This window comes from Pipra filicauda, unplaced genomic scaffold, assembly GCF_003945595.2.
Source record: "Pipra filicauda isolate LSUMZ 115617 unplaced genomic scaffold, ASM394559v2 scaffold46_size3722508_pilon, whole genome shotgun sequence".
NCBI classification, from domain to species: domain Eukaryota; kingdom Metazoa; phylum Chordata; class Aves; order Passeriformes; family Pipridae; genus Pipra; species Pipra filicauda.
Window position 1 is genome coordinate 2,431,755 of NW_024104609.1, and position 12,895 is coordinate 2,444,649.

Genomic DNA, 12,895 nt, shown 5'->3' on the forward strand with positions numbered 1-12,895 from the left:
AACTATATAGTCACATTTTGTCCAAGGGTTGCCATTCCTTGTGTTAAACTAGAAGGAGTTTCTGCATAAAGCAATTTGCTTTATGTGACCTTTGACAGTGGGAGTATTGGGAGAATGACACGTTGTAGGGCTAATTCCAGGTGGAGCTTCTTACACTTTGTAAATTAAGCAGCAGCATTTTACAAATGAGCTCCATGATGAGTAGGTGATCAGAAGATGTGCTACTGTGTAGTGGAGATTAACATCGGAGCCCACCTAGCTCAGCAATGGCAGTAAAAGGTTAAAAGAAATACTCAATATTATCAATCATATTAAAAAAAAAAAAAGAGAGAACTCCTTACAGCTGCCAAAGGAGCTTGGGAGAATTAATGTGTTGGTGTCAAAAAGACTGAGAACGAGTGAAATAGGACTACAGTGATTGCCAGAATCTTACTTGCCTGGAGAGATAACATTGGACATTCAGTTTAACTAGGCAGGTGCCAAGAATCCTCTTGTGGATGCTATGGAGTGGCTTTCAAATATAAGAATGTTCAATGCCCTCCATCGTCTGGTACTTTCTCTGGTTTCAGAGCTGCTCATTAAGCCAGGGAAACCTCCAGTAAGGTGTGATGACCTGAAAACAGGCAGGAGCTAAAGAATCAATGTTTTAAGTAAAACAGCAATTATAAAAAGATCTACAACTCCTTCCATGCAATCAGGTAAATTACCAGGAATGGCATAAAGCACCTAAATTGGAGAAAGAGTGGAGGAAGGGGGAGTGGAGGGGAAAGAAGGTCCCTTGGGCGATACCCGATAGGATGCTTAGTCTGTGTGGAGGGCAAAAGGTTAAGTGAAAATGAGATGAAGGAATGATCAGATATAGTCAGATCAGAGACAGTTAAATAAAGGAAAGTGCTAACCTAAGATAAATGTGAAGAAACACGCTTGTGCTGAGTGTGTTGGTGTAGCTGTTCTTCAGCAGTTCAGGAACAGGAGAGGAAGAATTCCCAGTTCCCAATCCATATCAGTCCTAGCTGAAGTACTTTCCAGCAAAAAACCAAAAGGGATAAGGATACAGGTTTAAGATTCCTCTCTGCTACTCCAATAGTGTAAAAGGATATTAAAGGGCTTCTAATTACATCTTCACTTTTTGCAGGTCCCTTTTTACTGCTGGTGTGATATAAAACATCCTCAGTGATGAGAAGGAGAGTCAGGCCTGTGCCATCTCTGATTTTGGACAGCGAGAGAGATGCTGTTTTAAAGTATCAAAACAGAAATACTGAGAATTACTTGAAAGCTCCAAACTTTGTTGGTTGATTAATGATTTCATGGGTCAAAGAGCTCTCATTAGTAGGAGTTTCCATAACAACAAACAACATTTGGTTAAAGAGATGCATAACATAGCAAACAAATGCTTGGAACAGTCTATATAAAACTTCATCAAATATTTTGGTAAATCTCCATTCTTAGCCTACTCAACAAAAAGGGCCTGGGATAACAGATTGCACCAGGAAGCTCAAGAAGTATCTGTACTGACCAAATCTGGAAATGACCACAAGTATTTTGTTCAAAACCCTTTGATGTCTTACAGCCTTTAAATGTTTCTAAGAACAGCCTTAAATTCCTAAATGCCAGATAAAAATTCTAATTCTTAGATACATAATTTGGAGCTCAGTAGTTTTTGTGTTTCCTCGGGAGCTTAATTAACATATACAATTACACCTGGGAATTAGGAAATTAGGTGCTAATAACTGGGGAATACCCAAACAGGATTTCACTAAAATAAATTTTAGTGCTCTCAACAATTTGAGTGCTACAACTCTTTGGGGTGAGAAGTGCTCTCCACAAAGAGTTTGGTTAGTCACAGAATTCACCAAATCTAGCTGAACTACTGTTGAGCAATACTTCTCAAGGTAGCTGCCCTTGCAAACTGCAGATTGAGATGCAGAGTGAAATGCAGATCGAGCTCTGGGTGGAAGCCCGAGACAAGAGGCCGTGAACTGCCAGCCTTGGGGATAACAAAGGGACAGAGATGGGTGACGCCAGCCAGGTGAATGGACACTGAGAGACACAGCAGGAGCCGGGAATTGCCGACCTTTTGGATAAGAAAGGAGATGAAGACGGGTGATGCCAGTGAGGTGGATGGACATGGACACGGGGAGGTGGGGCAGGAGCCGTGGACTCCGGAGGAAGAGCGAGACTTGCGCACGGGGAGAGTATGAGGGTATAAAAGGTATAAAAGCCCAGGGGTCCCTTGGTTGAGGGTCCTCCTCGGAAGCACCTGCTCGGACTGTTTCTGTGTTACTGCGCCGTGAGTAAAAGGTTTTATGGAACTAGACATCTGAAACTGCAATGGAAAATCTGGGGTCGAACCGGTAAGGAAGCCTGGTCTGACTGTGTGAGTGGGGTGCGTGGGGAGCCAAGTGGGACCCGTGGAGTCACGGGAGCCGCCGCGGTGAAGGGGCTTCATCCCAGGAGTGCAAGTGTCTGGCCTCGGGAGCGTGGCTGCCAGAGTCTCCCGAATGGTCAGAGTGGGTAGTTTCCTTAACACTTCTTAATCGTTGGGACTAACACAGATCCCACATATATTTGTCAACCCTAAGCTACAATGAAAGAAGTCTGAGTCTGTGAATGAGGAGGTCTCAAATGAAAGACGTGGTTGAAGCATTTTGACCCTATTCAATCAAGGTCAATTTTCCTCTGAATTGTACCTGTTTCTTTGTCTAACATTTTAGATACCTTCCAAGTGTCTATCGAGAGAGTTTATAAGTGGCATTGCGCAATGAAGAAGAAAGAAAGCTGCTCACAAAACTCCCCCTCTCCCCCATGTGTTAAAAAGCAGAGTTCCTAAGGAAAAGACAAAAGAGTGTTTGGGTCCCAGTTGTATGTGCCTATGGGAAAGGAGTGGTGAAAAGAGGCCAACAGCTCCTGGAAACGGGGAGGGGAGAGCACAAATCAGCTTTATGAGCCAGCAAATGATGGATGGCTAAATGCCAACTGAGAGCAATACACAGAACGGGGTTTGCATTGTTGCGATTATTAAAGGTTATTTTACTTTTAATTTTTGTGGTAGGTGTTCTTACTCCTTCCTTACAGAAACCCTTGATTTTCACTTGCTACATACTTAGATGCACTTGTCATACCCAAAAGGTGATTTCAGTTCTCAGATGCCAGGAAACTTCTCTGCTGATCAAAACACAGCTGCACAGGCTCACTGGATCTATTCATGGGTGCCACAAGACTAGGGTATGTCTGTCTATACCTGTGAAAATAGATATAATTAATATAACAGATATGATACATATATGCAAATCCAGAAGCAAAAAATTACTAATAGTAAGAATGTTTTCGTTTGCCAAACCATATCAAAATATCCGAATCACTAAAGCAGTATTCAGTCCACACTCGGACTACTGCTACTGCAGTGACATCAGCACCCTCTTAGTGTATTTTATTTTTCATTGAGCTTGTTTTTTAATGAAAGATCTTAAGGAACACAATTTTTAAAAAATACTTTAATTAGCTTTTTCCAGACTATAACCTCTCTCACCTCGCCTTTAAAAAGCTCTTTTCTTTATTTCCCACAAGTTGCTTGGACATACGATGTCAGGTCACAGGACTACATGAATTGCTATTCATTGGACACTGATTTTAGGATTGGAACAATAAAGGAGCAATTTCTATCTATTTTATATAAAATTCCTTCAGTGTAAGAAAGGGAACAGAATATTTTCTTATAGATAACATTTTTATTAATTACAGGAATGTATATCAACCCATTTAGTAACAAATAACAGAGAGGCAATATCTTCAGTATGCTTTATTATATTAATAGATTTTGTATTACAATTTTACCTTCTTCACTTTGACATTTATTTCTCCTTTAATGAGTTAAAATGCCTAGCCAAGAGCTCTTGGCTTTAAGTACGTTCTTACATCAGCATATTAACTGTCACATTCAGGCTAATAGGCTTAACTTATCTGTTCAAGATCTCTGTCAGAAAAAGACCCAAACCCTCCCATTTTAAAAAATTGATGTAAATGGAAACTTCCACTTTAGTGGCCCTGGAAGACAATAATGCTGCTTCATCATCATCCAAACATTCAGTTTTACGGTTTTGCTGCCAAATATCCCAAATATCCGTTGATAAGTGTCTCTTCTTGTAATAAAAGATACTGGAACAAAAAGCAGTTTAACTGAGATTTTGAAGTCTTGATTTGCAACAGTCCATTCTGAACCCTTCATTTTATTTCCTTTTGTATTGTGCAGGCAAACAATTGTAGCTTTCGTCATGAGCTCAAGCAGTACATTTTAGCAGACTGAGCTTAAGCACATGCAGATGGGTGTAACATCAAATTTTTTTAAAGGATATTATAAAGTCAACTGTAAGCAAATTAATGTAAAAATGAAGGAACATTTTTTCATAATACTGGGTAATTGCAAGTAAAGTTTCAATGGACCTCAGAATCTCAGAAACTGAGATGAAACAACTGCAGGTTTTGAATACTTTTTAATTCTGACTTAAATCACATTACTGTGAATCACCATTATCAATGCAAGGGAAATCATCAATGGAAATATACAGCTGATATGATCTATTTTTAAGAACAGTTTTAGAATCAGTTTCCTCATTATTTATGACCATGTTAATGAGAGGAGAGAAAAAAATTACCTGATATTTTACCAAGAGTCCTCTCCTTTTCCTCTCTCTTAATCCAAACCAATTCAGCAGGACTTGGGGTTCTGAAAAAACAGAATTGTGATAGATTTTCTGTATGTACCCTTATTTTTTTCTGCTAGAAGGGTACATACAGTGGTTATCTGTGGATTTACTCTCTGCTCAATGGTGACTCATTGGCTGTTTCTACGTCTCTCAGTGACACAGGTCCAGAGCTCAGAGCTCATGGGAGCCTTGCTGGGTCAAAGGTACCTTTCAGTGTCAGAGAAACTGAACTCACTCCTGAACACAGGGTCCACACCGAAGCGTTCCTTTATTCAAGATGCCTTTCAGTGGTTATGGTATTTCTGACTTCTTTCTTGTGAAACTGGGAGATAGTGGTCATTTGCTTCCCTGTTTGCCTGTATGAGGAAGCAAGAGAAAAAAATAAAAATCTGTTTAAGAGCAAATACCACAAGAGATAATTCCATCTGCCTGCCTGATTTGACATTTTCAACTCAATTTCTCTGTTTCTCTGATGAATGATCCAGCTCTTCCCAGCAATAGGCACTGCTTAAGTGCTGGACATATGCTACAATAATAACAATTACAAATAATTACTCTAATGGGGTGAACGAATAACACCAATTAGTTGGTGTGATGAAGTTTCCATGACAAACTCCAGCTTTATGGAGTTGTTCATTTTTAAGTCTAAAAGCTTTCTGATATCCTTTGTCAGGCAACAGTGTGACTTGACCACCTCAATTAATAAATCTGTCTTGCTAGATGCATATAGTCATGGACTGTGCTCCTACTTCAGTGAAAATTTCAGTCAACACCTAGTGCAGAACTAAGTTTAGGCTTAACTGTAAGCACTTAATCATGATGAAGCAGATTTCCTGATGAATACTTATTAAATAATTTCATTGCCTATATCCTGAGGAAATGTAAAAATAGAAGTGTTGGTGTGCACATGTACTTTGTTACATATTGTCAAATTGAACTGGTTCTGGACAACACTTCAGCCTGTTGTTAACCTCATTAACCTCAGACATCAAATACAATGGACTTGCAGACATGTCTGAACTTAAGCTCAAGTATCATTCAGAATAGAAATGTTTTACTGAACTGAGAGTTAAACTGAGGCATGCTCTTGTTCAACAACAGAGGACAGAGCTTCTTGCTGAAGTAATATTTAGGTCTGTGCAAGAGAATGAAATATTTGATGTCATAATGCTACTCTGGATTTGAATATCTGTGAACCTAATTCTCAATGTTTTCAGATTTAACTGTTCCTCCCAGCATGGTAATAGTTATTACAGTAATATTGAACAACATAAATTAATTGGTATGATTTTTAAAAGCTTTACACGGGTTTAACATTTAAAACATATCACAACAACAATCCTAGTAATTTTCAAGGTCTGCTAAGACCAACAGTTTAATCAACCAGCAAGTCTTTGGTTTGTTGTTGTTGTTTTGTTTTTTTGGGGTTTTTTTTGCATTTTGTATGTGATTTTCTTCCTTTCTGCAATTCATTTTGCTTGTACAGAGAAAGGAATTCAAGAATCATGCAGCAGACCATTAGTAAACTTGTCAGGTCTGTTGACACAAAATCCACAGGTCCACTGAAATAACAGGTATCAAGGAGTTTATGATGACTCACATATATCTGCCATATTCTGTCAGGAGGGGTGGATGCTCTTCATCCACTCTGGCATAAAGACACATCAATATAAAATCTGGGCTTACCTCACAATTTACTGCCACACTTTCCACTCTGCAGCTGACCTCTGATAGCTCTTTGCTCACAGAGAGAGGAAGTCGGTGGCAATAATGATCCAGAAGTCTTCCAGACCTCATGGGCAATGTTTCCACAGTCAAAGACTCTCAGAGAGAGAGAGATCAGTGCTTTGTTAAATTAGGGACTTAAAACAGGAAAATGACCAGGGAAGTCACAGCCAAAGGGATGTCAACTGTTTTTGTAAAAGTCCTAACTGGGTCAACAGACATAATGACCGAGTGACCAGAAGTTCTTTCCTGGATATTAATTTACCAAGCTGTTTCTCCATACACACTTTTTGTAGCCCATGAATTGTTTTCCCAAAGAGCACTCTTATGAGCCATCAGCACTTGGTCGGAGTTGGAGGCCTGGCTGTATAAAAGCGCTCTCACAGTGCTGTACAGTCGTTCCCGCTGCCTCACATCTCTGAACACGCAGTTCAGTGCAGCTGCTCAAGCTCACAACTGTCTCACTTGCTCAGAGAGCTTCTTCACTGATGTTTGAGCAACAGTGATATCACTGCCAGAGTATGTCACTAACATCTTGGAAGCAGAGGAGGAAAGGAGACAGACTTAAAATGCCAAGATGAAATAAAAACAACATGAATATTCTTCTTTTGACAAAAGACTACAGGAGTTTAGAAACGAAGAGTGTCTTATAGGTCCACAGATTTGGTACCTCAGTGAGTTACACCAGTATATGTGGTGTCTTGGAGTATTAAAAATAGGAATCAAACTCCTAGTTAAGTAGTGATAATTAGGTCAGAGAACAGAACCCTGTAGGTACTCCAGCAAGTCAAAATTTTACCCATTTTGTACACACTATACAAAATACTGGACTTTTAAGTTGGGGGGGGAGTTTGTTTTATTTTCAGGCTCAAGTTTTCAAATAATTGACAAGTTCCTAAATGTGCTTGTAAAAATCCCCAAGTCACGTGCTAGTCAGATAAAAATCTGTTCACTCTAAAAAGGGAAGGGTGGGGAAGGAAAGGTTTGTTGATAAGTTTGCTATACTATTTAAATGTTTTAACCATGGCCTGGAGCTCAAATCAGCATTCATGTGAAGTTCCTATTTATTAGAGTATATGAAAAGTATTCAGTAAAACTATATCTTGTTTTTGAAGGAGATGTGCCCCAGTAAATAAGGTGTAAAACTAGATCCATTTCTTAGAAATATGAAAAATGAGTGATAAACACTGTCAGAAACTATGCTTTGTCCCATTTCAAGTTTCTTGAGAACATACTCTTGTTCAAAATAAATGATTAAATAGCACAGGGGAAAACGGACGAGGGAGAAACCACAAAGGCATTCATCACGCTGAATCTAGGCCCACATCGACTTGTCTAAATCTATATAAAGAAAAAGGCCTGCAAGTGACTCTGAAAGTGATGGGAACCCATGCTTCAAACACATGTCTTGAAAGAACGTCGGAAACCTCGTTCCTCTTTTGGCTGCGGTTACAGATGCTTTCTCTGGACTGCGGGCTCACCAGTTTCACTTGTCTGGAGTACTCAAAAATACATTTTCCCCTGGAAGACAGTCTGCATATGCTTACAATAAAACATTAACCAAATCAAATAACTTCCACTTCAGGATAAATACTTTGAAGTCAGTCTGTTAGAGACGCTCATAGTAAATTGCTATTAATTAGTTTTTCCAATCTACTTAGGTTGTACTAATGAACACAATCACTCCTAACATATTTATAAGCAGGATAAATCCTGCCTCTTGCTATATGCCCGTGAAAGGCTCAAGGTAAAATGGATATATTCTGCTGCAGGAACACGTGGGAGCCACTTCAGAACAGGTGAATGATCCTGCTGTTTTTCTGTGTCTCTGAACTCGCCTGTTCTCACTGCTGGACAGCTGCCCTCGTGCTGGGGCTGCAGGGGAGCAAAGTTTGTAACTTTCTGGCCACTTAACAAATATGTTAAGTTACATAACATGGAAAGTCTCAGCTCTGCAAAGCCAATGAAACCACATTTTCCTATAAATGTGACTTCCTCTTTTTGCACATTACCCACTTGTAATGGCTTGTTGGAAATTACATGATAGTATCTCCAGAGATGGGAACTTCTCTTCTTGTGCTTGTGAACATAACCCAACACCGAGAGGTCCCCTGGTGGGACATTTCAGGGCGTTACTGGAAGGGCAGCAGCCATACCAATACCTCTCAGCACCCTCTTGCTAAGTCAAAATACAGAAGTATGAATTAGAATTTTGTCTATACCACAGTTAAAAAATCCCCAAAACTTACCTTCAGCAATTTGAAGTCGGTTACTGGAAAATCCCTAGATACAGCAGAGCAAAGCTCCTGGCAGTTTGCTTCACCAAGTCCTGAATAGTGCTGAAATGCAACTCGATTATTTTTAGAAATTATCTCCCCTATTTTTGTGTAATTTTCTTAACAGCTTTGAATACCTAAAGAAGTACTGCAACAGACCACAAGACACAGATCTGAGAAACCTGCATGCATTGCATAAAACATATGATTCCACAACTCATTAAGTCTAATTTATGGCATATGTAATTAAGCACCTTTGAATTGAACCTAGGTCTCTAGAGATAATAACACTTACAACTTATATAGGGCTTTTCATCTTCGAAGTGCTTTACAAACGTTAACTAATTAACAACATAATAAGACATGAAAGGCCAAAGTACTTACTCATAGTGCTACATAACCTCTGTATAATTCAGATTTTGATGTTTTTCAATGGAAGAACCAATCTGGGACCACAGAAAGGATTTACTAGTGGTTCCCTCCACAATCAGAACCATGACTTTGTACACATCCTATCTCTGAATTCTGAGTCCTTCCCTTCTCTGCTATTTAATGCTGAGTCAGAAGAAAACAGCTCCCAAATGTGAAGGAAAGTATGGAAAAGGATAGTTCACAGCAGCTTATGAGAGTGTTTGAGTTTTCAGGGCTTTGCAGATAGAAAAACGGTGCCTAGTGCAGGAAGGAGCTCCTGGAGAATTCACTGCACAAGATTTCTGGTACCACCTATGTCCTTCCCAAGGTAAATCTAATAATAATGGCACAAAGTCTCTAGAGATTGGCTAAAAGATCAGGGAGAAAACCTTCAGCTCAAACACATTTTCCTGTAAAACCTCCAATGTTATTTTGCTTAATTCCTGCTCTTCTGAAAAGTCTGCAGTATTTGACCAGTGTGTTTGTTAGTTTTTGAGGTTTTTTTCTATTGCTTGGTCTAATTTACACACAGGTCTCTTGAGACAGTGTATCTTGAGACAGTCTTATTATCTGGATGAATGTTTTCTTGATGATAGCAGTGTTGCAGATGTTATATCAGGTTACTTGAATCCCTACTGAAAGTCACTAATGCAGAAAGAGGGTGGATAAAATAAAAGGGGAGCAATTAATACTGATAGTTTTAGTGACCAGTCCTTCAGACATCAGCCTGTGCCAGTGATCATTTTCAGGAGCTCAGAATGCTGGCCATTGTCTGTGCACATGCTGTGTTTAAGCATCACCTGTTCACTGGTGAGAAAGATAATGGCTATCGTGGCAGGATCTCTTGTCTCTCTCCAGACAATGCCTGACTCTGTCCCCTTGGGGATTCTGCTGTGGACCAAAAATTAAGAATTTGAAGACTTGTGAAAAAACATAGCAAGCATGTTAGACAGAACTATGTATATGTACCTGCCTAACTCTGCACACACAAAAAATAATCTCAGAAACAAACACAAATGACTCAGCAGTAGAGCCCCATCAGAAATTACAGAAAATGAGACATACCATGAACCAGAAATCAGTGTGTCTGTGGAACGAGCAGGCTTCTGTGCTTCCCCACAAACACACGGTCCAGAACAAATCCTGAAAGGTAACAACCTCACAGTAATAATGCCTACAAGAGATCCTATGATAAACATAGGGTCTAATCAAAGGCATTAAGATTTTTAAATGCAAATGTAGACTAGAACTGTCAAAATGTTTTATCCCTAAAATGTGAATGCTAACCTTCCCATGCTTATTATATAGTGGTACATTTTAAATTGCCTGGAGCAGAGTTGAATAAAGCAAGCATCACAAACACAGTCAAATGGATATTTGAAAGAACTGCTCTTCACAATAGCTGTGTGTCTTTCAAATGTTGATCAATTGATTAGCAAAATCAAAGAATACATTTCCCAAATGAGCTTCTGCAAAGCACTCAATAGCAGAAAACAGCATAAAGTTCCAGAGAACAGTAGTCTTCTCTAAAATATTTACAAATACAATTTTCTACTGCTTTCCTGGTTTATAGCTTAGGTCTCCACAGATGTAGAATGAAGAATAAAACACTTCTGATAAATCAATAAATTGGTTCAGTTTCAGCATGACAAATTCAGAAAAACAAAGACAGAAAACAATTTGAAATTATCCAAAAGGTTTACCTTAAATCTCTTGGTAAATCACAGCCCCTCTAATACAACTGCTCAAGTGACTTTTAAATCTTTAATAAACAAAATTATGGCAAAATATATAAAATACTCTCTAATTGCAAACCACGTGTGAACATTCTTATTTCATAAGGCTCTTGATTTTTGCTTTCCTTAGAAATAAGACAGATCTATTTGCACTCGTCTGTCCCTTTGGAATTTCCTTTCCTCTCAACATTGCCTGTAAGAGGAGCAGTGTATGGTCCTTAGAAGGGTATGTAAAGGTGAAATGCTCAGCCTGCTTTTGAGCTTGTCTCAGGCAGTTACTCTTAGCTCAGCAGAGGCCTCTGCTGAGGAAACCACAGAGAGCACTCAGGGGTATTTTCCAGCTTCTCCCCACGCTGGGACAGATCTTATTGAGAATGACTAAATATTAGCCATAACTACCAGTGTCCTGTCCATCTGCCACCTCCAGTGAGCTGGTTTCTGCTGCTTCCATGATGCTGTACTTTTTTGTTTTCCTTTCCTCTGTCAGTTATCTTTGGAGAACAAGTGCCCCCCAAATACACACGGTTTTCATCTAGTGACTTTAACCTGAAAAAAACAGGAAGAAAAAAGGAAAACTAACTTTCAACCTGAAACCAACCCATCACTTACTTGAGCTTCCTTACATTTTATCTTCCTCCTAAAGGGAGGTTTTCTTGTACCACCTCTTGCAGTTGCCTCATCTACTGTGCTGTCCTTACCATGATAAAACCTGAGCTGGGGTGCAGATTCTTTACTATGTCTCCTCTATAGAGCAAAATTCAGAGTTGTTCATGAGTAACTAGGCTCTCAGCACCCTTGTCTTTACTCCTCCGTAAAGGAGGAGGAAACAGCAGCTATTCTGCCTCTGGATCTTGTTTTTATGTAGGTCTGCTAATCACATGAATGTCCTTAGTCTTACAACAGGTGATTTAATGGTGTCATTAATCCCATTTTAAATCTAAAGAACTGAGGTACACAAAAATTGCTTGGACAGGAGGCTGGGCACCAAACCCAGATTTCCTGTTAAAGTTTTCAATGTTCATTAATTTTCTGATACCTCAGTTTTTTCCTTTTGCTCTAAAGTTATTTGCAGAACAGGTACAGAAGGTATCAGAGCCAAAAACAAGTCAATGAAAGCAATTAAAGTATTTAAATAGATAATGTGTTTTTTTCTTCCATATGACTTATCTTCTCACACAATATGGCAAGATGAGGTTCTTCCCGTGCCAGCAGAAAGCTGTAACTCTGCAGAGTTACTGAACTGCAAATATTGATTAGACAAGATGGAACATGTTACTGAGGCAATTGGTCAGGCTAAAGCAGTGATGGCAGCACATGGGATATTATGGATGGTTGAAGTAGCTGAGGATATCTGTCTTTCTGTCTATCTACCTGTTTTCCAAGATGTCTATCATCATTGAACTTCGCTACCAAGGACCAAGGGCAGCACTTAATCATCAATAGATAAATACTGTTTAAGCCATTAATTGGGGACTGGATCAGATTTTCCTTACTTGTACCTTCGCTGCTCTTTTTTTTTTTTCCCTCCACACTTGTGAGACAGTAGCATTTTCTCACAGCCTGTTGTTTTGGGACTTGTGTCAGTAGCAACAGCAGAGCTCTGTGTGTCTGCCAGGGCTTATTCAACTGAGCTCCTTTCCAGAAAAACAAAATTTCAAACCCAGTGCCTTTTCATAGTATCTGATATGCAATTTGGAAGCAGCAGAAGTGTGACCAGTTTCTGCACCTGCTCCTTTACCTGTAGCCAGAAGTGCCTGAATAACAGCAGGAGTTTCCCAAGTAATACCTGCTGTAAACCCACAGCTTCCGTGGCTGCATTTTCTCTATAGTTAGTATTCATCAAAGAGACTGCAACAGTGCAGAGCTGTGTGTTTGCTGGCATTTTTCTTGTTCAAAGCTTTTGAGAACACTTTACTGAAGCATATAATGCTCCCTTGAAATTGGCCTCTAAACCACATTTTGAGAAGATGAAACACAGGCACTTGGCTGGGTGTTTCTGCCCTGTGCCATGGCTTGCTCAAGGCAAAAAAGCACCCCCGTCTCC

General features: G+C 39.5%; 1 long non-coding RNA gene across 1 annotated transcript; it reads right to left on the reverse strand.

Annotated features, from left to right (window-relative positions):
- Positions 1-365: 365 nt before the first annotated feature.
- On the reverse strand, positions 366-9,199 carry LOC113993982. Its single transcript, XR_003542846.2, has 5 exons — positions 6,390-9,199; positions 4,939-5,059; positions 4,653-4,723; positions 3,123-3,241; positions 366-613 (listed from the first exon to the last, which is right to left on the reverse strand). It is a non-coding gene; the product is annotated as an uncharacterized LOC113993982 (long non-coding RNA).
- Positions 9,200-12,895: the final 3,696 nt, after the last annotated feature.